Below are 26,172 nucleotides of genomic sequence, written 5' to 3'. Positions count from 1 at the left end.
TCAAAATAATCATTAAATAAATGCATAAAAATGTCCACATGAGTGAAAAGTATTTTTGTTATGTGCTCACAAAATTGTATTAGCATAGTGAATGTCCATCACCAATACCTAAAAACATCCGTTGGTGAAACCGTTACCTCTATGGAAAGAATACACGCTTACCAGCTGCAAATGACTCTCTACTTAAGGCTGCGTTCACATCTAGGCATTTTTGGGTGATTTTCTGCTCTAAGCCTCAGTTCTAAAAATGCTGAACAAGACAAATCCCATTCATTTTAAAGGCCCCTGTTCACATCTGTTGCCTTGAAAAAAAAAACTCCTGTAAAAATAGCAACGCCTAGATGTAAACGGAGCCTAAAGATAGGTCATAAGGACTCAAAAGGAACAACCAGGCTAAAGGTCATCTGGAGCAGCTCTAGATGCTCTGTCCAAGGGGCAAGAAGTTTTGTGGTGGTCCTTCGCATAACATCATCCCACAGGAATTCACATATGGACATAGGAACAAAACACTCCAATAGAGTAAAACCCTCTCACTTGATTTATTAAAAATTAAAATTTACAATGACATCAAAGGAGGAAATATAGTGCCATACAATAAAAATCCTCACTGGCAGTATGCAAACAGAACACTCGCACTTCCCTGAACGCGATGGCATCAGCATGCAGCTCTGCCCTAAGTGTTTCGTCACATTTCATGACGTCAGGCGGATGACCTATCTTTAAGTAGAGGGTCATTTGCAGCTGGTAAGCATTCATTCCTTCCATGGAGGTGGTAGTTTTAAGCACAGATGTTTTTAGCTATTGGTGATGGACATCTACTTTGCTGATATAATTTTATGAGCACTTAAGAAGAAGACTTTTCACTCACGTGGACTTTTTTTATGTATTTATTTTTCTATTTATTCATTTATTTGATGATTTTTTAAATTTGCACATGTTACACATCATTTCACCTATTTGATTATATGACATGTATGCCGATTACTAACTTTGTTAGCGCAGTTCAATAGGTTGTGATTTTTAATGTGTTGAATATCTCATGGTAGAGTTGCTGCTTTACACATATCAATTATTTTACATATTTTGTTCATACACAAGCACAGTTTCTTGTTGATCTTTCATTTAGGGTCTATGATATGCCTGAAGCTGCTCCATAGAGTCATCTGTATATAGTAGCTGGCCCCTCCCTGCAAACAATTATTCAATAAAAAGTTCACAATTTTTAACCAACCAATCAGAATTCATTTTGTATTACAAAGTGAATTTGAATTGGTCATGCACTTAGAGATTAGCACTTTAGAATTACCATATAAGGCCGTCTGCTGGAAATCAACAGAGAATATTTACAATGCTTGAGTTCTGGTGATTTATTCCTTGAATTCTCCATCAGGAACAGAGAAGTAAGGTCTTAAATTACCATACATATAAAAAACAGATAGCAAAAAGTTTATTAAGTAAAAGAGAATATGCATCCAGACTTTATTCTAAAATTGGCTGTATACACCAGAAAGATGTTGATAAAAATAGTGCAGGCTTGCATTAGGGGATGTGATCTCCTCACCAAAAATAGTTTTGCTAATTACCCAGAGCATATTTAATAATAATGGAGATTTGTAATAAATTAAGCACACTTTCAATTTAATGGTTTATTTTTCAACTTGAAAGTATTAAAAACATTTTATTCTATGTTATTTTCATAAAATATTTCAGGACAGGCTTGCTTGGACCATACACGAGCAGGGTAAAGGCTTAAAAATCAAGGTTTGTAAAATACATACATGCCTATGTATGATGAAGAGAACTGTTTAATTTCTTAGATATCTAATACCAGTTGGTAATAATACATATAACAAATAGAGACATAACACAATAATCCCCATAATATTTTCAGAAACAGAATGGAAGAATAGAAACTAGGTTCTGACTTATCATAGTTGGTAGACTGTCTTTATTGTAGCATAACCAATAAGTAGTCAAGTCACAGTAGTGCAATAATCTGAATATACACTGATATAGGAAGAAGTCTTATCCACAGAAGGTGGGTGGACTACCCCAAAAGAGGGGATTTTACCCTGGTCCAGTTTCCTGTGCCCACAACTCTGGAAGTAGCACTAAGCACTCTGGCACACCTGAGCTGAAGGGGGAATATTTAGTGCAAATTTATACAGTACCCCAACAGATTAAAGGAAAAGAAACAGTAGCAATTGGTCAAAGAATATGTAAGACAATATAATTTAACATATATGGTTGGTGACAAACATGTGGAACCGAGAGTAGTCCCTAAACCCTATGCTAGGTGTAATCCCGTCTAAAGGGAGTAGTACCACAATAATAGTTTAGCAGTCTTTCTTAAACATCTTTATCTAATGGAAAGCATGTTGGGGCCCATATCTGATGTTGGATCTCTCAAGATAAAGTGCTTCCAAACATTGGTCAAGGTACCTGCCCATTGACTCACATGGGCAATGATGTTCTTCTTAACAGGGTGTAGTGTAGTTGGCCAGTGGCCTCTCACCGATTTCTGTAGCAGCAAATGACCTCTCTCCGTTTCACGTTGGTGGTACAAAAAAGACCGCAGACAACTGGGCAGGGGGCACAGTCAGTTTCAGTGACGATCCCAGGTGCCAAGGAGTGTCGTCTGTGGTGCCTCTGTCCATCTCAGATGCGGTGGTAGGTGTCTTGCCAGTGACCAGATGTACACTCTCTCTCCCTTGTAATGTCCTCCTTGTATCCTCCTATGCCTGGCAGCCTCCTCCTTTTCCTTTCCACAGAACTCTAAAGATGGTGGGATCTGTAGTTCCTTTGCTGAATTTACAAAGCAAGCTTATTGTGAATAGGACTATCTCCAGCACCTCATTTCCTTCCAGCATTTACAGTAGTTCAAGCAGTCAACTTCCTTTTCCTCTGTATGGTGGGTGGACTTAACAGGCTACACAAGGCCCTGTAATTACCATTTCCAATTAAAGTTGTGCCTGTCACTCTATAAACACAAACAAGGACAGAAGCAGAAACAATTACAATACAACCACCTCTCTATTCTAGCTTTGTGGATTGGGGCTCCACAACTATATCCATACAATATCTGGCTGAGCAGAACCTCTTGTATATAGATTGCAATGGGATTCGTTACCATCATAAGCACGAACATGTAATACAGAACGGACAGAGAATTATCGTAAAGAGAAACCATTTGCATCAATGTATAGTTCGAAGTCTTGATACAAATTATTATTCTGAAGACCCAGATATAGGTGGCAATCTATTTTTGTCACACAGAGACCAACTCAAATGAATTTGAGTCACGTCATTGTGGATTCATTTCTCCTTTGGAGAAATTGACTGGAGTTATGCGTTAAAAAGGTGGACATCCATTAAGGCCTAGATTGGCTAGCTTAGAGGGTGCTTCTTCCATAGTGGAGTGGGAGTGTTGTATGTCTTTTTAGGTGAAAAACAGGTAAAGAGAGGAAACCTAACTTATAGAGGGGGTGGTGACAATTCAGGATGACTAGGAGTTCTCTTGGAGATGGCTGAAGGTGCAAGGTTAGTAAATAGCTAGTACTCATTGCTTTAAAAGTATAAAGGTGATTGTGAGGATGTCTTGTATGCCATCTGCAAAGGATACTCTTTTGAAGTCAAGAAGATTCACAATGATGTATCTCAAAGGTCCTAAGGGCTGTTTTCTTACTAATTCCTTAAGTGCTGTCTTAATCCCAGGTCTCTCGATGGAATGTCAAGAGCCAACTCCTGGAAGAGCGCACTAATATGTAGCGCACCCGTAGGTGTTGCCTTTGATAAGTATGCGAGTATAGCTCCTACTTGAATCTGTTGACACAATGTAAATCCTGTGACAATATGGGACAGACAAATGACATAATTTGAATATGGATACATCTCTAGGTGCCACAGACCGATATCTGACTCTCCAGGATGATCATTCGAATCAAGATTTCAGTCACTACATTGATGTGAATGCGTTTCTCTTTCAGGTAACCGTTCTGTATTGCAAGTTCATGCTTATGATGGTAACTGATTCCAGCTGCAATCTGTTTACAAAAGGTTCTGTTCAGCCATTTACTGTTTGGATATGGCTCTTTCAGAAATAATTTGCTGCAACATTGAGCAGCAGCTGCATATAAGAAAGATGGTTAATGTGAACTGCACAGTAACGCATTTCTTTTTAACCACTTCAATACAGGGCACTTTCACCCCCTTCCTGCCCAGGCCAATTTTCAGCTTTTAGCGCTGTTGCATTTTGAATGACAATTGTGCGGTCATGCAACACTGTCCCTAAACCAAATTTATGTCATTTTTTCCCACTAATAGAGCTTTCTGCTGGTGGTATTTGATCATCGCAAGATTTTTTTCTTTTTTGCTACACAAATAAAATGACCGAAAAGTTTGTTTATGTTATAAAATTTTGTAAATAGATACGTTTTTTCTGGCACTGATGTTCACTGATGAGGCCGCACTGACAGCCACTGATGAGGAGGCACTGATGGGGTGGCACTGATGATGAGGCACTAATATGCAGCACTGATGAGCGCTGATAGGCGGCACTGATATGCAGCCCTGATGGGCACTGATATGTGGCACTGATAGGTAGCACTGATATGCAGCATTGGTGGGCATTGATAGACGGCACTGATGAGCACTGATATGTGGCACTGATGAGCACTGATAGGCAGCACTGATGGCCACTTCTAGGCGGCACTGATGGGCACTGATAGGTGGCACTGATGGGCAATAATGGGCACTGGTGGACGGCACTGATAGATGGTAATGCTGGGCACTGGTGGGCGGCACTGATAGATGGCAATCATGGACAGCTTTGATGAGGAGGGCACTGAAAGGGTCCCTGAGCCCTGATTGGCATCCCTGGTGGCCATGGGTGGGCATCCCTGGCGGCCATGGTTGGGCAATACCTGGTGGCTCTAGTGGCATCCCACCAAGGGTCTGCGCTGGTAATCATAGCTCTGATTACCAGCACAGACCCCCCCCCCCCTGTCAGGAGAGCCGATCGGCTCTCCTCTACTCGTGTAGAGGATCAGGCACGAACTGAGGAAAGCTGATCAACGGCACTTCCTATTTACTATGTGACCAGCTGTGATTGTGTAGAGACATGGTAAAGAGCCTACAACATTAGGCTCTTTACTGGGATCAGAGATGCGGTGAGTCAGAGCAATACCGATCGACCGCTCTCCACGCCCCCAGGGCGGTCTATCCTGCTGGACATCATATGATGACCAGTCAGGATAGAGCAAGCACTTCCGGGCCGTCATTTTGCTATATGGCGGCGGGAAGTGGTTAAAGCAGCAACAAAGTAGCAACCAAAGTATTGTCTCTTTAGAACAGGGTTTCTCAGGTAGGGTTCCATGGAACTCCAGGGTTCCTGCAGAGCTTCCTGCTAAGGCTTCCTTGAGCAATGAACAATTTCTGCCTCCCAGATAAGTTCCCACTGATCCTTTTAGCTGTCTGTAAAGGGAGTAGTTCTTCCCAATGACCACAAGTGTAAGGAGCATTCTTCCCGCTGACTATCACACCACTGTATCATGAGTTGTAGATTTTGTAATTTTTAGCAGGGGTTCCCTGAGACTGGAGAGTTATTTTACTTTCAATGAATTTTTATTGGTTTAAATGCAAAGGAAAAAAAAATACACAATAAAACAGTGTGGAGGAAATCCGTTGTGGAATACATGAATACAACTCAGAAAACACAACTAGTGACACAGTCTCCGAAGGGACGCATAATAGCGGTCAACAGTTCTAAGCGATACATTGTCTGCGATGTCCCCGGCCGGCGGTCTGGGCCAGGCCCGAACCCACCCCCTCCCGGCACCCCGCAGGGGAACACACTGCGCCGAGTGGAGGGGAGCGGCCGTCCAGACCCCAACCCACCGCCAACCCCCGGCCCCGGGACATCCATGCAATCTCAGTATTGCACCAGATGAAAGTACTATAGTGCATATCAAGGCCGCACCAGGGATCCCAAGGGGACCGCGTCCGTGAAAGTATAGATCAACGGAGGTACAGAAAAGAAAAAGGAGAAATAGAAAGGGAAGAAAAGAAAATCTGAGGGAGAAGAGAGGGAATGGAGGGAGTAGAGAAATGAGTGAGATACGGGGACAAGGGAAGAGTGGTGTCCAGGTCCGCCTCAAGGAAACCAAAATAGCCGTGGAAAGGTGTTCCCGTGGGAGCCTTCAATGAGAGCCTCCCATACTACTGGGGTCTGTAGAGTTATTTTAAGGGTTCCCTTGTGTTGAAAAGTTTGAGAAAGGCTGCTTTAGGATAATACACCTTGAAGTCTCTTCCCAGATAGTTTATTTTATCCAGAAGACATTACTTTGTTACTTTGTCAAGCAGTTGTCTGTATTTATCCTCTGTACGTGTAACACTTATAACACCAATATACATTTCCTGTCCTTATTTAAAAGCATTACATAATTTAGTATGATACCATTTAATTACCTTGGTAGTCATATATTCTTGGTCAGATACCGACACTTACAATGAAGGAAATTCCAGTATTTCTTGTTCTAAATATACTCCTTGTAAGAGCAGACACTGTCATTATAACAGTGATAAAATGAAACAATGACGCATAACAAATTTGTTTATTTTTTTTTTATGGTGAAATATTTCTTATTAAAAGTTTATCTTCAGGAAAACAACATAATAAACTGCTATGATACATGTATGTCAACTGCTTAACTGCCATAGTATTTCTAATTCTTCAAACAGTCTTGGGTTCCAGACAACTCTGTCATATGGCACAGTCAGGTTCTAGACCTGCCTAAAAACTACAATGCTTACACTACAGTAAAGCATCACAGCCTGGTTCCTGGACTGGTCTCAATCTGTGATTGGACAATGAAAGCAGTGGCGTCTCCAGCTTTCATATTTAGGGGGGGCACATGGGGGGGACAGGGGCAAAAGTAGGGGGGCCAACTATAAAACGCAATTTATATATATATATATACACTATCTATCTCAATCACAATGGCTATTAAAAGCATAAACATTAAATGACAATGTGGGCTGACACGCTGACAGAATTTTACAGCTGGATAGAGCAAACTTACAGACATGTATTATAAATGTTTGCCATGTTCAACTGTAAAGTTCTGTCAGCGGGTCAGTCCACATTGTCATTTTCAGGGGCGTGAGGGTGGTACGAGAAAGGAAATGTGCAGTGGACTCACTGCTCCACTTACCTGCCACCTCTAAAACCGATGTCCCCGGGCCTGCTCCTTGCTTGCTGGCTGTTTCTAGCTCCTCTGCTGCGTGCTGCTGCCTCGCCTTACCGGTGACTCCACTGATGTCGTCCACACACTCTGGGCCTTCAATAGCATAAAACATGAAACATTTGTGAAAAATTGGCCAAATAAAGACAAACATAAAATATTCCTGACAATGGGCATCAGTCACGAATATTTCATGTTTATATATTTGAAGGCCCAGAGCATGCGGACAGGATTAGCGGAGTCACCTGTAAGGCGAGGCAGCAGTACGCAGCAATGGAACCAGACACAGCGAGCCAGCACACAAGAAGCAGGCCCGGGGACATCGGTTTTAGAGATGACACTCGCACTAGTGGAGCAGTTCAGCTCAGCTGTAAAATAAATTTGGTCAGAATGTCAGCCCACATTGTCATTTTCAGGGGTGAGGGTGGTATGAGTTGCAAATGTGCAGTAGACTCAATGTGAGTCCATTGCACATTTGCATCTCATACCACCCTCATACCCCTGAAAATGACAATGTGGGCTGACAGTGACATGCTGACAGAATTTTACAGCATTGTTCAGCTGTAAAATTCTGTCAGCTTGGCATGTCAAGCACTGTCCCTCCACATTGACAATTGTTGGATGTGCTTGAGGGTGGTATGATGCACTATTACAAATGGCTGGGCTGGGCAGTGACTCACCTCCCAGGCAGGTTGAGGCTGTCAGTGCCACCTCTAAGCCGATGCCGGCCTGGCCTGCGGCTGCTCCTGGTGTCCTGCTGCTGCAGTGCTGATGGCTGCTGCGTGCACTGCTCCTCAGTCTGAATCCTCCACTCCTCTGCAGTGCTTGGCCTTGGCTTGCTGTCTCTGACTCACTGCTGGGCTGGCCTTAGGCCTATGCTTGCAGGCTGCCAGTCCAGACTCCAGAGAGACGCCAGTGTGTGTCTTGCCTAGTTGCCTTCGGCCGCCTCACCGTCTGGTCCCTACTCCCGACCATCCCGTCCCGGTCCCCGACAGCCAGGACAGACACACAGTGTGGACACACTGCACTGGACAGACAGCCCGCGACCGCCAGTCACGCCACTCCCGCGCACGCTTTTGGCCAGGGTGGGGCGGGCTGGTGCGCACTGCGCAGATGCGCTCCACGCATCTCCCTTATGTCATCATGCCGCTCCGCTGTGCACCGCCCCCTCCGCTCGTTCCTCGGGGAGCCGGTCCTGCTGTGTGTTAGAGGCGGTGCGCGGCGGCGGGACAGAAGAAGAAGATTCAATTTGTGTGACAGTCAGAGTCAGTGTATTGTGCTCATAATTAATTAGGGGGGCACATGGGGGGGGCACAGACTAATTTTGGAGGGGCCATGGCCCCCTCTGGCCCCACCCTAGTGACGCCACTGAATGAAAGAGCAATGAGCCACTCATAAGGTGATTTCTGTGCTCTCTTCCCTCCTGTAAGCATGTTCCCTGCGAGAAATAGAGCCCTGATAGGTTCAGTGTGATTACAATCCCTTGTCCAGTCTGAATGCTGCTATTCTGGAGATTAAAGGAGGTCAATGTCTGGACAGATTCAGTTACTTATCCTAGCTGCATGTCAAATACATTTAGGCTAGGTTCCCATCTATGCAGGTGGCAGTTGATGCTTTTTGCAGTGTGTTTTGCATCTTTTAACACACAATTTTTTGAGGGCTAATAGGACGGTATGGCAGTTTTGTTGATGGAGTGCAACTTTACACTTTAATATGACTTTACACTCTCTGGCACTCAAGTCACATCAAAGTTGGATCAAAGTAGTGCAGGAAACTGGGGTTGCCCACTTGATTGAAGGATATTGGTAGCAACTTAACTATAAACACTCCAGTATATACAATCTCTTCTCTTCAACCTCCAGCACATACACTTCCTTGCAGACTATCACTCCCAGGACCAGCTAGCACTGATGTGAGGATCTGAGACTGGCTCTGTCAGGCCCAAAGCAAATGCCCTTTGCAGGTGTAGCAAAAATTGGAAGTCAAAAGTGCTAGCTGTCCTACATGTGGCTACTGCTCACAGAACCACCTCTTCAGGCTCTGCCAGCCCTCCTGGCTGCAGCTGCCCCTTTCCACTGCTTGTGCGACCACAATCCTCCTGACTGGCTCCGCAGCCATTCCAGTCCTCTCAGGCATGTCGTCCAGTCCTCCTGACTGTGTGTCACTCACCAGACCTCCTGGCTGTTCCTTGTTCCTTCTGGAGACTTGCCTGGCAGTGCTGTCCTGCTGTCCTCTCCTTGCTCCCGTGCCTCTTTTCCAGGACACCTCTATGTTTTTTGAGAGGGTCCTGTCCGCACTCAATTCCAGGCCCAATGTCACTCCCCCCAGACTGGGGAGCTCCCTTCAGGGCCACCAACAGTCTAACACTCTATCTCCAACTTCCACCTGAACAACTCCTCCCCAGCTGGGTTGATCCAGAGTATTTGAGGGGGCCTGCCCCCTGCCAACCCAAGTTGGGGATTAGTCAGGGCCTACAGAATACTCCAGGCAGCTCCACCATACTTCCCCTCCCATTTTCTAGAAGGTTCCAGCACATTCTAGAAATAGGGGGAGGTCACAATGATGCTGCCTGTGGGTCATCCAGCTCTCGGTGGATTTCTGCCCAACCCAGGAAACAAACAGAGACAGGCTTGGCTGCCACCAAAGCCTGCACAAATTTACCTACACTACAACAAAACCTACACATTTAGCACTAGAGTGTGCTACATTAGGATTAAAGGCTAGGGTTGGGGTTTAGGGCTAGAGATAAATGTTAGGGTTAGTGTTAAAGTTAGGGTTAGGTTTGCAAGGCACACCTCACTGTGGACTTCAGATGATTCCCCCTTGATAGATATTAGTATGCATGCCCATTCTTTGGAATAGAGGGCCCTCCGAAATGTATGAATTTGAGCCATTCACGGTACATGCTTAGAATACCCCCTTCATCGAAAGGGAACTGTCTGTGGCTGTGTGCCCCTCCTATGGTCTACCAATACTTCCTGTGGGCAATGTTTGGAAGCATTCTTCATTAACATTCCCAGTGCTATTTTGGTTTTCATGCATCAAGTTTATCTTTTGTTGTTCAATATGTAGTATTCATTAATCTCCTGAAGAAACCAATGATTGGTGAAACATGTTGAGATGAATCAACTACATGAATGAAAACACACAGATATGCATGGGATGGTTATATTATGTTGAATAAACAGTTTTTTCCAATTTATATTGTATCATTTAATAAAAATTGACAAATTTATACTTTACACTTGGGTGATATCCTTGTAGAACCGCCACAAGGAGGGAGGCAATACACTCCAACTCCAACTCTTTCCTGTTGGTAGACATGGCTGCCAACAGGAAGGCAAACTTCTACTTTCTTTTATGGCTGGTTTATGGCAAGCACTGACTTCTTGAGTGCGGGACGAGCAGTGTATGCACAGTTGGAGTGTATTGCCTTCCTCCTTGTAGCGGTTCCATCCCAGGGCTTCCCTTGTCTCCTCCATTCGATTGTGGACAGTCTGCAAGGTCGTGGGCACATCGGTGTATTATAGTCCTTCTCCATCTGGTTGTTCGATCTTTTACCTTTGTCATCTGGTAAGCAGACTTGCATGCGGTGGTGGATTGGTGCACAGGCGGTGGAGGACATCACATCACACGTGTTTGTTTTTGTTCAAGACCTTTTATAACTTTCACCAATTTAATTTATCAGCAGTTTGGTATTCAGCATTCACATTTTTGGGGACATTTAAGTTATTTTTCTTTGTGGGTGATTCAATATTATTAATTTTCATAATCTTTTACCAATTTAATTCATCAGCAGATTGGTTATTCACTACTCACATTTTTTTGTGAAATTTTTCGTCACTTTATTTACACTTGGTTTTATATCTATTCATTTGCACATTTAATTATTGATCATTATTCAGCGCAACTTGTACTGCTATGCTAACATAACTAGTCTGGAACCTTTTATTATGCACAAGAATGTGTTACTGACTCAGGAACATAATGTTTGGATGGCTGTGTCCCTTCCTTGACAGTCTGCCAGTCTAGGCCATTATTTTTCATAAAAGTTCCAACTTTTATCGTTACAAAGCCATTGAGTTCCCTCCAAGTGAATTTGCTTAGATTGAGATGACATAATCAGTCTGCTGCAGTCAGAATTAAGTATATCCTCAGTTTCTCTTTCCCCAGTGAAGATGTCCAGATCCTTTTGGCAAGATCCTGGAAATGTTGAGGATCCCAAATCTTGCTAAAAGTAATTTCTGCACAGCATAGAAAGGATGGTGATGTCACCCTCTCCAGTGTGGAAGATGGGTGTGTTTATTATGTCAGGGGTAGCCTAGTATAATAAACATACTTTACGTTGTAGTGTAATGAACATGAAAGTATATATCTGATGCTAGGTCCACTTCTGAGATTTGTCATGGTATTTAACATTTTTTATGGGTTTTTACAAAGGAGGAGATAAGTGAGCCGTGAGGTACCTAGCATACATGGCACCCTGGGAAGATCATGTTTTTAACCACTTTAAGACCGGAAGATTTTGCTGCTCAATGACCAGGCCACTTTTTTCAACTTGGCACTGCGTGACTTTAACTGACAATTGCGTAGTCATGCAATGCTGTACCCAAACAAAATTTACGTCCTTTTTTTCCCACAAACTGAGCTTTCTTTTGGTGGTATTTGATCACCTCTGCACTTTTTATTTTTTGCGATATTAATAAAAAAGAGCGAAAATTTCGTGAAAAATTGAAATTTTCTACTTTGACTGTTAAAAAATATCCAATATATTCAATTTTTGTCATATATTTAGGCAAAAATGTATTTAGCTACATGTCTTTGACAAAAAAATTCTCAATGAGCCTATTTTTATCCACTTTAAGATCGGAAAATTTTACCCCCTTCCTGACCAGGCCATATTTTGCGATTCAGCACTGTGTTACTATAACGGACAATTGCGCGGCCGTGCGACGCTGTACCCAAACAAAATTTACATCCTTTTTTTCCCCCACAAATAGAGCTTTCTTTTGGTGGTATTTGATCACCTGTGCGATTTTTCATTTTTGCGCAATAAACAAAAACAGAGCGACAATTTTGAAAAAAAAAAAAAACAATATTTTTCACATTCTAATATATAACATTCCCCCCAAAAAAAATTTAAAAATCAAAATTTTTAACATTTTAGGCCAATTTGTTTTCTGCTACATATTTTTGGTAAAAAAAAAATCGCAATAGGCGTATTTTGATTGGTTTGCACAAAAGTTATCACATTTACTAATTACGGGAAAGATTTGTCATTTTTATTGTTTTTTTTTTTTTCTACTAGTAATGGCGGCGATCTACGATTTTTTGCGGGACTGCGACATTGCAGGGGACAGATCGGACCCCCAACTGACATTTTTTACACTTTTGGGGGAACAAAAAGACATTAGTACAGTAATCAGTGCTAAAAATATGCACTGTTACTGTAATAATGACACTGGCAGGGAAGGGGTTAACACTGTTGGTGATCAAGGGGTTAAATGTATGCCTCATGCTTACTGACGTGTGTGGGGGGAGGGGAGCTATGCTGAATCCTGTGATCTCTCCCTCTCTGTCACAGAGAGGATCCGCCTGCTTTGTTTACACAAGCGGGCGGATCTTCTCACACTTCGCCGCCTCTCCTCCTCCGGCCCGACTCCCGCTGTGTCTAAACAGAGATTGCTAGGTCTACGTCGCTGGACCCAGGGGGAGCCTACCTGCCGCAGTAATATTACTGTGAGTGGTCATCAAGTGGTTAAACAACCCCCCCCCCCCTCTAATAAAAATTATTTTCAGTGATAATCATGAATTGAAATGACATGCATGCTAGCGGTGGGAGCAGAATTGGCTGGTTAAGGATGTAGAACAGCAGTTGTAAGTATGCCTGCAACTTTATTGAGTGATACTGAACTTAGCATATCAATCCACCCAACATGTAGGAGCTCAAAGGCACTATATCCTGCATAGTTTCCAACAATTGAAAATAGGTCTCAGGACCCAGATCTGGACATGCAACCTCAGCTGTGTCCAGCAGTATCTCTACTTGCTGAGCCATCTGAGATGCTGGACAGCTTCCTGACTGTTTAGTTTGACAACCTTGCCTTGTGTCTTGTTTCTCTTGAACCTTGAACCATTTGCTTCTTCCACAAACTTCCTATTTAAGCCCTGCCTTTGCACTTCCTTTTCTGACTTCCTGACAGATTATTGCGCTCTCTCCAGTCAATATCTTGCTCCTGTCACTCCTGCTGCTGTCCATATTTTTGCTGCCGCTCATTACCGACCTTTAGCTTGTTCATCGACTACACTTCTGTTTGATTCCAACCTGCAACCACTTGTTACTGAATGTTGGCTTGTTCCTGGACTACGCTTCTGCTTGATCCCAACCAGCAACCACTTGTTACCGACCTTTGGCGTTTAATGACTATGCTTGTGCTTGATCCCAACCTGCTGTATCTTTTACTGGACCCAGCTTGCTTAGACCCTGGTGGAGTGGCCCTGAGGACCGCAACCTGGTATTAACATACAGCAAAACTCATCTCCACCATCAAGAGCTCTGGTAAACACTGATTATTGCTTAGACCCTGCCCCTTAGGCGAGCCCACGTCATCCCCCAGGGTGACCTGTTTTGTATACCTATCCTGCTGTTTGATGGGAGCCTCTCTAATGCTATAGCTACTGATCTCCAAGCCTGACCAGGACAGACACCTTGAAGGAATCAAGAAGAAAAATGCCTGCTGAGAACTTGGTAGCTTGCCCAATAAAGTGGGTGTCTCTTTGTAATGTATGACTTGTGTTGTGGGAGTAAAAAAGCCCCATCACTGGTGTCGGCAGCAATGATAGCAACTCCCAGAATCTATGGCAAAACAATCCCCCATTTGCTGGTGGTCAATGGTACTAATTCTAGAATTCCCCAGCATTGGTGGTCAGTGGCAGATTGTAATGATACCCCCTCCAGCATTGATGGCAAGTGGAAGGCTCAGGATGTAATAATAATTACTCATCCCAATCATTATTGGTCAGTGCCAGCCCCCCCCTCCTCCCTTCCCTTCCATTCCATTATTCCCCAACTTCCAGTATTTCCCAAATGCAAATCTTCAAAGGAATGTCTTAGGCTTCTAAATAACTAAAATACTTTCTGAAGTTCTATATTGAGATGAGGAATTTAGAAGACAGAAATAATTTGTGAACTTGTACTAAGGTGTACACCAACATAACCATTATTTAGCAAAAATATGTTTATGCACTGAACATTAAAGAGTCAGTTCACCTGAAAATTATATTTTAATTACAAGTGGAGTTTGGTGGTCTGAGTAAGTCACTTGCTTCTCTTATATCCTGGTTACTTTAAGTGTAAAGTTCCTCTGCCATAGTTTCTGACTTGGTTGCTGTTCCCACCAACCTTTGCATATTCCAGTATTTTCTGTTGCACTCTCCAAAAAAAAAAATGAATTAATTAAGGATCCGAAAAGGAAATATGGGAACCTCTCATAAAAACTACAGCAGGTGTGCAGATCCAGGAACTCAAGTGCAGAGTTCTGCTGAGAAGCTAAGCTTCCCTCTTTCCTTTTCAGCTGCCTGAGAGACTGACATCACATACCACTTACCGCTGCTGTGATGACATAGGGGTAAGTGAGACTGTGGCAACTGGCCAAGTTTTTAACTAAACACTGGGATAGTGGGTTACCATTTTACACTGCTAGTTTGATACTGACAGTCCAGCCTGGCTCTGTCAGCCATGTTGTGGTGCTGACTGCAGAGCTAGAGGGCTAAGGGTTTACTAGGCACAACATGGCTGCCAGAGCCAGGCTGGACTGTTTGCTAGCCTCAGTGCCCTGGCCCTTTTTTGATTGTGTTATAAAGTCATTAATAAGCCTCGGTTCACACTAGGATGTGAACCAGAAAACCTGCAATGTGTGTCCTGCACAAGGTTGCCTTTAACGCAGGGAAAAAGGGATTTGCGCCCCAGTCCTTGTTGTGGGGCGCAAAGCAGCTGCGCTTTGAGCCTACACTGCCTGTTAAAAAGATGACAGCCAAATGCTAATGGGGCTGCTAATGGGGCAGAGTTGGACTTGAGCTGTCTGGCGGCAGGGCAGGCCTGGGAGGATGCGTGCCTGGCTCTCTCTAACCTCATCTTAAATCTCCCAGCTTGGTGCTCCGTCATCTCTCCCAAGTCCCAACCAACCACTGCCTGACATGTCCTCCTTATCAGCCTAACAAACAATCACTCCGCTCCCTAACAACCAGAGCTGTGATCAGTGGGGAGGAGAGGGAGGGACCGATCCTCCCTCTTCCATACAGCCCATGCTGAAAGTCTGGGACCTGTCCTCATTGTCCGTGTCACACAGTAAGTAAATGATGTGTGGTGTGGGTGCACTGACAGCACCTTTTATGGTGATCAGGAAGGATCATTGTGAGTGTTATCAGACAGTACATGGAGCAGTGCAGTCTCTGACCATCTCCTGTACTATGTCTGCAGTCTCTGACCATCTCCTGTAGTATGTCTGCAGTCTCTGACCATCTCCTGCAGTACGTCTGCAGTCTCTGACCCTCTCTTCCAGTATGTCTGCAGTCTCTGACCATCTCCTGTAGTACGTCTGCAGTCTCTGACCATCTCCTGTAGTATGTCTGCAGTCTCTGACCATCTCCTGTAGTATGTCTTCATTCTCTGATTATCTCCTGTAGTATGTCTTCATTCTCTGACCATCTCCTGTAGTACGTCTGCAGTCTCTGACCATGTCCTATAGTATGTCTGCAGTCTTTGACCATTTCCTGTAGTATGTCTGGCACTCAGTCAGTGTTTTTCAACCTTTTTTCAGTCGATGCACCCTTTAAAAATTATGGACAGTCTTGAGGCACCCCATTCTAAAATGTCAAAACGATTCTAATTGTTTTACATAATGCAGCAACATCCACACGTAGGACACCTAACATTAGAGGTATTTTATTCTTCCAAAGCAAATACACTTTTGCAAACTGGTACTGACTAGTATTTCAGTATAAAGACAAATGGGTGTAGAAGTGGGACTTTAAAGGTGCCAATAATTAAGTGAGATGAAGAAAAACCTAATTTTTTTAAAAAAAATACAAATATACTTTATTCAAGAAAATATACAAGGATAATACTTTTAAAATATATAAAAGCACAAGAAGGCACTTGAATATGTCTGCTCTACATGTTTCACCATCTTCAAAATGGCTTCTTCAGGAGTCTGACGAACATCTTTTCACAAGTGAACATTCTATATACAAAGAAACATTATGAAAGTATCAAGAAAACATATACATATAAATATATTTTATATTGAAAAACCATTACTGAGTGAAACATCGCAGTATATGTCATGAGGTCTAGATTCAGTAAATAAACAAACAACGGAAGAAATGTACCTTATGGAGAACTTGAACCCATAAATTCTGGGGAGAGCTGTAGATGGATTTGGGTCCCCAGGAGGGAGAAAGGGTGGGGTCACCTACTAGTCTGCGTCACACCATATAGGAGATACGAGCCAGGCCAGTGAAATGTGAGGAGGCTAAAAAACGGGGAAATTTGAGGAAATTACTTCCCTTAAAAGTTCCATATTGGTATATTCAATTTGTCCTCGATAAGGTCAATATAGCTTTAATTACCCCTCAATTCTATTGGATGAATTCGAGGGTTAGTGAAATCTTCAAAAAAGTTTGCAGAGAGTACCCAGACCTTTGGATAACCATAGATTTGTACCTCAATGTCAAAATCAGAGAATCTAACTCGAAGTTCTAAAGGACATTGAATCAAAAAAGAAGAAATAATTCAGTGGGTCTTTGGACACTTTTTAGAAAAGATATATTGTATATGATAAATAAAGTGATAACATATTTACCATATGTAGCATTTGATGGAACAAACCAGATATGAAATGTACATCTTAGATAAGGCAAACAGGAATTTTGGAATATAGAAATGCCGAAACTTTAAATCAGGAATCCTATATGGAAGATATATTATCATAAAAATCATGAGTGAATTCATTTTGGAGAAGAAAATCAGAAAGACCTTCATTCAAAATGTAATCTCTATTGTTCTTTCACTTTGCAGTAACCTATTAAAAATCAGTTATTACCTTATTACTGATATTAATGCGCGTCAAATTCTGAGATTGAGGTAGGTAGGAGTGAGTGTCCAGAAGAAGAGACACCTCCAACGTCACCAAATGATGGAGTCTACAAATAAAGGGATAATCTCCTATGAGTTCAACTCAATATGGATGCTAAAAAACAGTGGAATCAGCCCAAATAGCTAACCACTGTAGTGAGAAGTCAAAGCGGTGAAGCATGTCCTTAATTACCTCGTGTGATGCGCTCCATCCTTTCTCCCTGATTGTCCAGGAAGACTCTGGAAAAGTGTGCTGGCATTTATGCATCTCCTCCACTCCGGCGGCGTTTGACGTCACCGCCGGAGTGAGAGCAGGATGCTTCTGGCTGGCCGGGTGAACTCTGTGAGCGACGTGTGCCGTGATTGGCCAGCAACATCACATGGTGCAGCTCAACCCGGAAGTAGAGAACGTGGAACCTCCGGTGTAGCGGTTACCATGTTTATTGAGGGCAAAAACAAAGGGCAAAGTATGAAACTGTAATATGTTACATAGGCAAAATGGAAAATGAATTCCATTCTATATCCTAGATGCATACATCAACAGAAGGTCCTTAACTTATCGAATCGATGTCATAAAGATTGAAAATCAAATAAAATTAATCCATCCCCAATCAATCAAATAGCGATTACTCAAATAGGGGATATTAAATTGATCAATTAGGACAAAATATATATAGGACATTAAATAATTATAATGATTCAGATTTCATTAAAAAATTGTTTGCCTATGTGATTTTAATTTTTTATTTTAATCAAGGGATCACCTATATGGACAGCCAGCAGGGGAACGTGACCCCCGCCCCAATCTGGGACATAGATCGAGAAAATTCAGGGAGCACCGTGGGTGCTCATATGGGGTCGCAATTACAGCAGGGGAACTCCCACCACATCTACAAACCCCCAAGGTGGCCACATAAAAGCACAGCTGTCACCAGCATGGGTCAAGTGTCAAGCTTTGTTTAAAGAATGTGTTCAGTTACAGCAGACAGAATAAACTGTCAAATATAAAAAAAAATTTAATATGTACACAAAAAACACAAAATGTATTTATATAAAGAGTTTATAAGCTATGAAGCTGCAAAGAAACTCTTTGATAGCCAAAACTGTATTCCTAACCAAGGAAGGGTTTAAAGCTTATAGAATCATTAATTCCCAGGTAACGTGTAGCCGACAAATTAAAAATCCATTTGGTTTGGTAATAGATTTTTATCCACGCTTCCACCTCTTTCATTGAGTGGAATATGTTCCAGAGCAAAGAATTTCATCATCCTGTCGTCAAATCCATGGTAGAGGCCCATGTGACGACTAATTGGACTTTCAAATTTCTTTCCCTGGACCAGTTTAACATGGTCTCTAATGCGATTGAAAAATGGTCTCTTTGTCTTTCCGATGTAAAAGGCTTGACAGGTACAATACATGATATATACAACACCAACCGTCTGGCAATTTGCATAGAAGGTTGGTTTGTAGATATTTCCATTTGGGAGGACTAATTCACTGGTGTACCTACAAAAGTTGCATCTTTTACATGGATAAGTACCTGTCAAAGAACCATGCGACTTTTTTAAAGGGGCATAATGGCTATGAACTAGCTGATCCTTCAGAAATCGAGATCTCCTAAAGGTAATTTCTGGACGGTTGCCAATGTATTTGGATACCTTTTCATCCGCTTCCAGAAGGTACCAGAATTTACTCAGAATTGATCGCACTTGATTATGTTGGCCAGTATAACGCGTAATTAAGCGCACATTTCCGAATTCCTTTTTCTTTTTGTTTCCATAGATTAGAGCATTCCTATCGAATTCCTTAGCCCTATGATAGGACTTCTTTAGACAGGACTTGCTGTAACCCCTGGATAGTAAACGGTTTTGAAGGTTCTTTGCCTCTGTTTCAAAATCTTCCAACCTGGTGCAATTGCGCCTTAGGCGGAGATATTGGCTAAAGGGTATACTTGATATTAGTGGCATAGGGTGGGAACTATCTGCATTTAAAATAGTGTTCCCAGCTGTGGTTTTACGAAATTTTGAAGATGGTGAAACATGTAGAGCAGACATATTCAAGTGTCTTCTTGTGCTTTTATATATTTTAAAAGTATTGTCCTTGTATATTTTCTTGAATAAAGTATATTTGTATTTTTTTTAAAAAAAGAGGTTTTTCTCCATCTTACTTAATTATTGGCACCTTTAAAGTCCCACTTCTACACCCATTTGTCTTTATCCTTATATAGGGATGTGGTGCATTAACCAAACTTAATCTCTAGCAATATACCTTTTCAAAAAACTAGTATTTCAGTGTTTCTCTTCTCCCTCAGTTTTTCTCCATCACTCAGCTAATGTGACCCCAATGCTGATGGAGAGGGACAGGGGAGGGCCAAACAAGGATGCTATGCAGGCAACTGACATCCTCCTTATCAACTGATGATGCCATTGGTCGTTAGGACGTCGACAGCTAGATGGTTGTAAGGTTGAACAGTGAAAACCTGTGGCTTTGCGTAACTAAAAGGAAGGCTTTATCCTTACGCCAGCTCCCCCCCCCTCCCTTTCACCACTTGGTACCTGATGCTGAACCCCCCCCAGGACAAAAAATTATCTACGGCCCTGCCCAAGACAATACTTACCACATAAAGATAACATCACTTCACGGTTTCAGCTTCTTTAATTGCCACGAGCTGGAAAACAGGACAACTCAGAAGTGGCGGTACCTGTACCCCCCTCAGGACACCAATGTCAGAAAGGATTATGACCAATTTTTATGAATTTGAATACCTAATTATTTAATGGGTAATGAGAACCACAGGAAGGGTAGATGAGATTTTACTGTACCTCAGAAACAAAACTGAAAGGAGTGATCATTTCAAATAGAGATTCTCATTTGAAATATACCAAAAATCCTTTTCCAATCAGAGAAATTACTTTGATGGCAGTGTGACATTTTTTTTTACATGTGAAACTTACATTTGTCCATTAGTCTTTTATCTTTTTGGAGGAGCTCCTTTTTCTGTCCTGTAGAAAATAAATCTGAGATACAAGTTCTGTATTAACTTGCCTTAGCAAGATGTGTGACAAGCATAACTTGCTTGGTTACATTTCTGGCAATATGAATCAGTTGATGAGTCTAGGATGGGTAGGTCTCCCCACCTAGAAAACACATCCACCAATGGTGCTGCTGTACTCCAGAGTTTCTCTGCATTATTAAAGTTCATGCTCCATTATAAAAGCTAGCGTCTACGAAAAAAAAAAAAAAAAGCCTTTCTCAACCAGGGTTCCCCCTGAGGTTTCTAGGGGTTCCTTTACCAGTGGTAAATTGATGTCACACCTACACTTACTACCAATGAATGGGGCAATTTTTGACTGACTACCAATATAAGGGGTCACTTCTACTCTGACCAGTAATGTTATAGTACTACAATACTGTCTGCATTTTTTTTTTTTTTGCTAATAATATTTAGGTCACTTAAAATGATGTCATTCACTTTGAGTGTCAGCTATTCTAGATATGCCACATTCTTTAGTTTTCTATTTAGAATGTGCAATTTACTGATAATGCTAATTTACCATAAGTTGTAAGTGTAACAATTTTTAGCATGAGTTCCTTGAAACTTAAATATTATTTTAAGCTTTCCTCCAGGGTAAAAATAATACACCTTAACACGAACATCTAATATCACCCCCCTCCCCCCCCCCCTAATGAAAATACTGCCTCAAATTTTTATACAAAATGATTTGCTTCCTGCTAAAATTCTATTCTGATATGATCAATTTAGCTTAGAAGGCAGAAATATCCCCTGAACTTGTCTATGGTGTACACCAACATAACCATTATCCAGCAAAAGTGTGCCTGAGTGCTGTGAACAGTAAAGGGTAAGCTCACCCAAAAATTATATTTTAGTTGCAAATGGAATTTTGTGGTCTGAATTAGCCTCTTGCGTCTTTTATGTCTTGGTTACTCTAAGAGAAGGATGTCCCGGCCATAGTTCCCAACACTGTTGCCGATTCCACCAACCTTTGTATGTTCCAGCATTTCCTGTTGCATTCTACATAATAAAAAATAAATTATCAGAAAGCCCTGAATTATTGGTATTTAACCCCTATTAAGTTATCTAAATTTTATCCCTCCCGTTCAGCCTTATGTTGGAGGAATTGTGGTGAACAGGGTACACTGTTTCATATAGTGTGGTCATTCAAATCAATTACAGGTAGGTCATTTTGGAATAAAATATTTTTTATGATCTCAGAGATCGTGGGATATAGCATTGCTCCTAATCCGGAATTAGCTATTTTACATTTGACTTTACATAAGATTCTGTTTAAATTCTGAGCAGTGATAATACATTTTTTATTAGCGGCAAAGCTTTCAATTACTAGACTGTGGAAATCCCAGAATGTCCCATCTCCATCAGACACTGTCATGTTGCTTAATCAGCAGTGTGAGATGGAATAAATTCTAGCTACTATAAATTCGATAAAAAAAGTATTTAACTACTTGCCTTCTGTGCACTTAAACACCCTTCCCATCCAGACCAATTTTTAGCTTTCAGCGCTCGCACACTTTGAATGACAATTGCGCGGTCATGCTACACTGTACCCATATAAAATTTGTATCATTTTTTTCACACAAATAGAGCTTTCTTTTGGTGGCATTTAATCATCTCTGGGTTTTTTATTTTTTATAAAAAAAAAGAAAAAAGACAGAACATTTTGAAAAAAAAAAGTTTTTCTTATTTTTTGCGAGTAAATTTTGAAAATAAATAAATTTTTCTCCTTCACTGATGTGCGCTGATGAGGCAGCACTGATGGGCACTGATAGGCTGCACTGATGGGCACTGATGAGGTGGCACTTATGGGCACTGCTGAGGTGGCACTTATGGGCACTGATGAGGTGGCACTGATGAGGAGGTACTAATATGCCGCACTGATGAGCACTGATAGGCGGCACTGCTGGGCACTGAGAGGTGGCACTGCTGGGCACTGAGAGGTGGCACTGACTGGCACTGAGAGGTGGCACTGACGGGCAGCACTGATGGGCACTGGCGGGCAGCACTGATGGGCACTGGCGGACGGCACTGATGGGCACTGGCGGGTGGCACTGATGGGCACTGGCGTGTGGCACTGATGAGCACTGATGGGCGGCACTGATGAGCATTGATGGGCAGCACCATCAGTGCCCACACTCAGTGCCCATAGTGCTGCCAGTCAGTGCTCATCAGTGCCTAGATGAGCAGGCACTGATGGGCACTGACTGGCAGCACTATGGGCACTGATTGTGTGCACTGATGGGGGGCACTGATGGTGGGCACTGTGGGCATTGAAGGTGTGTTTGGTGTACCTCTAGTAATCAGGGCACTGGTGATCGGTGCCCTGATTACTTTTTTCTGTGTCCCCGGCACTGTGCAGCTCTCCCTCCTTCCTCACACGCAGGCTCTGTGTGAGGAAGGAGCGCCGGCGATGAGAGATGATCTCATATGTTTACATATGAGATCATCTCTCATTGGACGGCTTGATCACGTGGTGAATGGCCGCTGTGATTGGCCATTCACCACGATCTGTGATCGGCTGTGTCCAAGGGACACGGCCGACACAGATTCCCCCCGATGCGCGCTCGCGGGAGCGCGCAGGGGGCGTGTCACTGGGAGGCCGTTTAAAAACGGCCTCCCGAAAATTCGAGTCCGCGCTGCAGCCATATATAGGCTGTAGCGCGGATGGCAGGAGGTTAAAGCTAGATGGAGCTCATGGCTGAATCATTTTAGATGTACAGTGCTGACGGATTAAGGAAATTAGGATTTTCAGTTTATATGTGACAGCTGAAAATATGTGATTAGTATTTATTTGCTGCTGGGATATTTTGGAAGGGAAGCACCTCTGCCCCCCCCTCTTTTTTTTTTCTTCTCTTCCTTTGTTGTGTAGTCTGTTATTCTGTTATTTTTTTATTTTACTCTTGCTTTAAAAATTTAGTGAATATTGCGTGGGATTTTTTTGACTGTTATAAATAATAGGCTATTGGTATTGATAATTGGTGTTTAATTGTTTTTCTTGCTATTTTTGTATTATTACTATTGAAAATCTAAATAAAGAAATATGGAACTATAAAAAAGAAATTAAGAATCCAAAAGGAAAAATGGGAACCTCTCATAAGGTTTTTTTGATTTCATCTCTTTTTTAAGTGTAATGTTTTTTCATTATATTTGTTGGTTTTTTTTTTTGTATTTTATTTTAATACCACTTTCCAACTGCCCTTGATGTGGCTATGGCCTTTCTTACTTCTCCCTCACTGCCCCTTTATGGTCAATAATCAGAGTTGTTTAAAGTACTCGAAACCCATACTTGAGTAAAAGTACAAGTGCTTGATCAAAAAGTGACTTGAGTAGAAGTGGAAGTGCTCGATCAAAAAGTGACTTGAGTAGAAGTACTAAAGTACTAAAGTATTCAACATTTTTTGTACTTAAATATTGCAAGTAGTTTTTTTAAAAATGCTGCTACTCAAGTACTGAAAGTAAAAGTACCAGTAGTTTTGAAAAAAAAATTGCTACTCAAGTACTGAAAGTAAAAGTACAAATACTGTGTTATGTAGTTATTAAAGAAAGAAGTCAAAAGTTTGAACATCATATTGTTTTATTATTTCAAATGCAGCTTTTATTTATGCATACAGTAGCATTTATTTTCGTATGCTCTGATAATAAACATGTTTTGAGCTTCATGAAACCTGCCATCTACTGTTCTGGCAGTGGTAATTTTTATAATTGTAAAAATATCGGAGTAGAAGTATTGAAATCATTGAAAAAATGTAGTGAAGTAAAAGTAGGAGAAAAAAATTCTACTCTACGAAAGTACAGATACCGCCTTTCGGTACTTAAGTACAGTAGTGAAGTAGTTCTACTTAGTTACTATACATCTCTGTCAATAATGAGGCTCTTGTTGGATAGCAGGATGGTGACAGTGAGGCATAGCTCTACAGACACAGGAGGTGATTGAAAAGAAGGGTACCTACCTCTCACGCTAAGTTCCTCAAAGTATGGAACCCATGGTGGTCTTATGCTGTTCCCCACTCGGCCCCCAGCCAGCTTGGGTATTCCGGACAGTTCTTGAACAACATCTAACCTGCAGGTTCCACTCTCTCTTCCTGCTTAGGTCTACACCTCTTTCCTTCCATTCTTGCCTTTACTGCTTCCAACTTTCTACCCTTGCTTAGTTCTGCACCTCTCTTCTTCCTTCCTTGTTCTGGCCGTTTCTTGCCTTTTCTCTCCCCAACCTCCCGTTCTGCCTCCACATCCCCCATATCCCCCCCCTCCTTTTTTCTTTTTCCCTTCCCTTCCAGTACGGCTCGACTATCCCACCCACATTGTATCACTATTTTCTAGGCCTCTGTGCCCAGTTACTTATTGCCACTTCCAACTCTAAATGCCGAATGCTCCCATATTTCGCTTTGAAACCTTAAAAATTTGTTTTGCTTGTATTTACTGTTTTGATCCCAGACCATTTTCCTTTTTTTTTTTTTTTTTGCTCAAGCCTGTATCTTGCTATTGCTTTACTCAAGCAAAACTATTGTACCAGAAGAGAAGGTTACCTACAAGCACTTACAGTATAGTGTCTGTCGTTAATTTTAATTATTAGGTTGACATTATACAGGGCACTATTTATACAACTGAGCAGAGATTCAGTGAACTTGTACAACAGTTGTCTTTTTCAAAAATGACGCAAAGCCCAAAGAACAAACTTGCCAGAAAATCTTTATATGCAGACTGACATTATCAGTTCTGATAGACTGGTCTATCAGTGTGAATGACCACACATTGGTGGGCAGGAAAGTTTCTGTGATATTTGCTACATCACCAGCACGTTCAAATGGATCAGCAAGTGGTTTGGAGGAAAATTGCTTGACTTTTAAATAGTTGTCCTTTTGCATTTTCCAGGATTATAATGTTTTTCTTAATCCTCTGCATGTCTGCATTCATCTTTTTTGATGAAACCTTTTTTGGATCTGATGATAAAGTGTCTCAACTATGGCTAGCTATCCTTTGTCAGGTTGTGGTCTATCATTGGATTTGTATTTATGAGTACTTTTGGTGTTTGACCACTTCAGCTTTCACACCTGTACACTCCCAATGGACCAGAGCAATTTTTACATTTCTGCAAACGGGTCTGTTTTTTTCAGCAATGACTTTGTCATTACTTAGAGTTATATCAAATGCTCATTTTTTCAGTACTTTCAGCAGCTGGTTTAACCACTTCCTACCGGCGCATTGTAAAATGACGCCGGCAGGGATGCTTCCTCCCTCCATATAATGTCCACCCGTTCTTGCTGCTCTCCCGTGCCCCCAGGGGCGTGCAGGGCAGCAATCAGGGATGCTGTGTGTCCCTCTGGCTCTTTACCATGTGACCGTCTGTGTCCAATCACAGCCGGCCACATGCACTATCCTCGTGCGCGCCTCTCGTGCGCGCCCAGAGCTGCGATCGGGGATGGAGAGTCTCACTCTGACACAGTCCATCCCCGATCAGGGTAAAGAGCCAATGAAATTGGCTCTTTACCACGTGACCGGCTGTGTCCAATCACAGCTAGTCACAGAATGTCAACAAAACCAGTAGCTGTTACCGTGTTCTCCTCACACACCGATCCTGTGTGAGGAGGAGATTGCGGAAACAGCAACACACTGATTGCACCCCCCCCCAATAAAGAGGACCTGTCACTAGCTCATCAAAGTACCTGTCACTAGCCCATCAATGTACCTGTCACTAGCCCATCCCAGTTCCTGTCATCAGCCCATCAGAGTACCCGAGTACCTGTCACAACCCCTCAGAGTAC

The sequence above is a fragment of the Pelophylax lessonae genome, assembly GCF_965119305.1.
Source record: "Pelophylax lessonae genome assembly, chromosome: 8".
In the NCBI taxonomy this organism is placed as follows: Eukaryota; Metazoa; Chordata; class Amphibia; order Anura; family Ranidae; genus Pelophylax; species Pelophylax lessonae.
The sequence above is the reverse complement of the archived record's forward strand: the minus strand, read 5'-3'. Positions refer to the sequence as shown.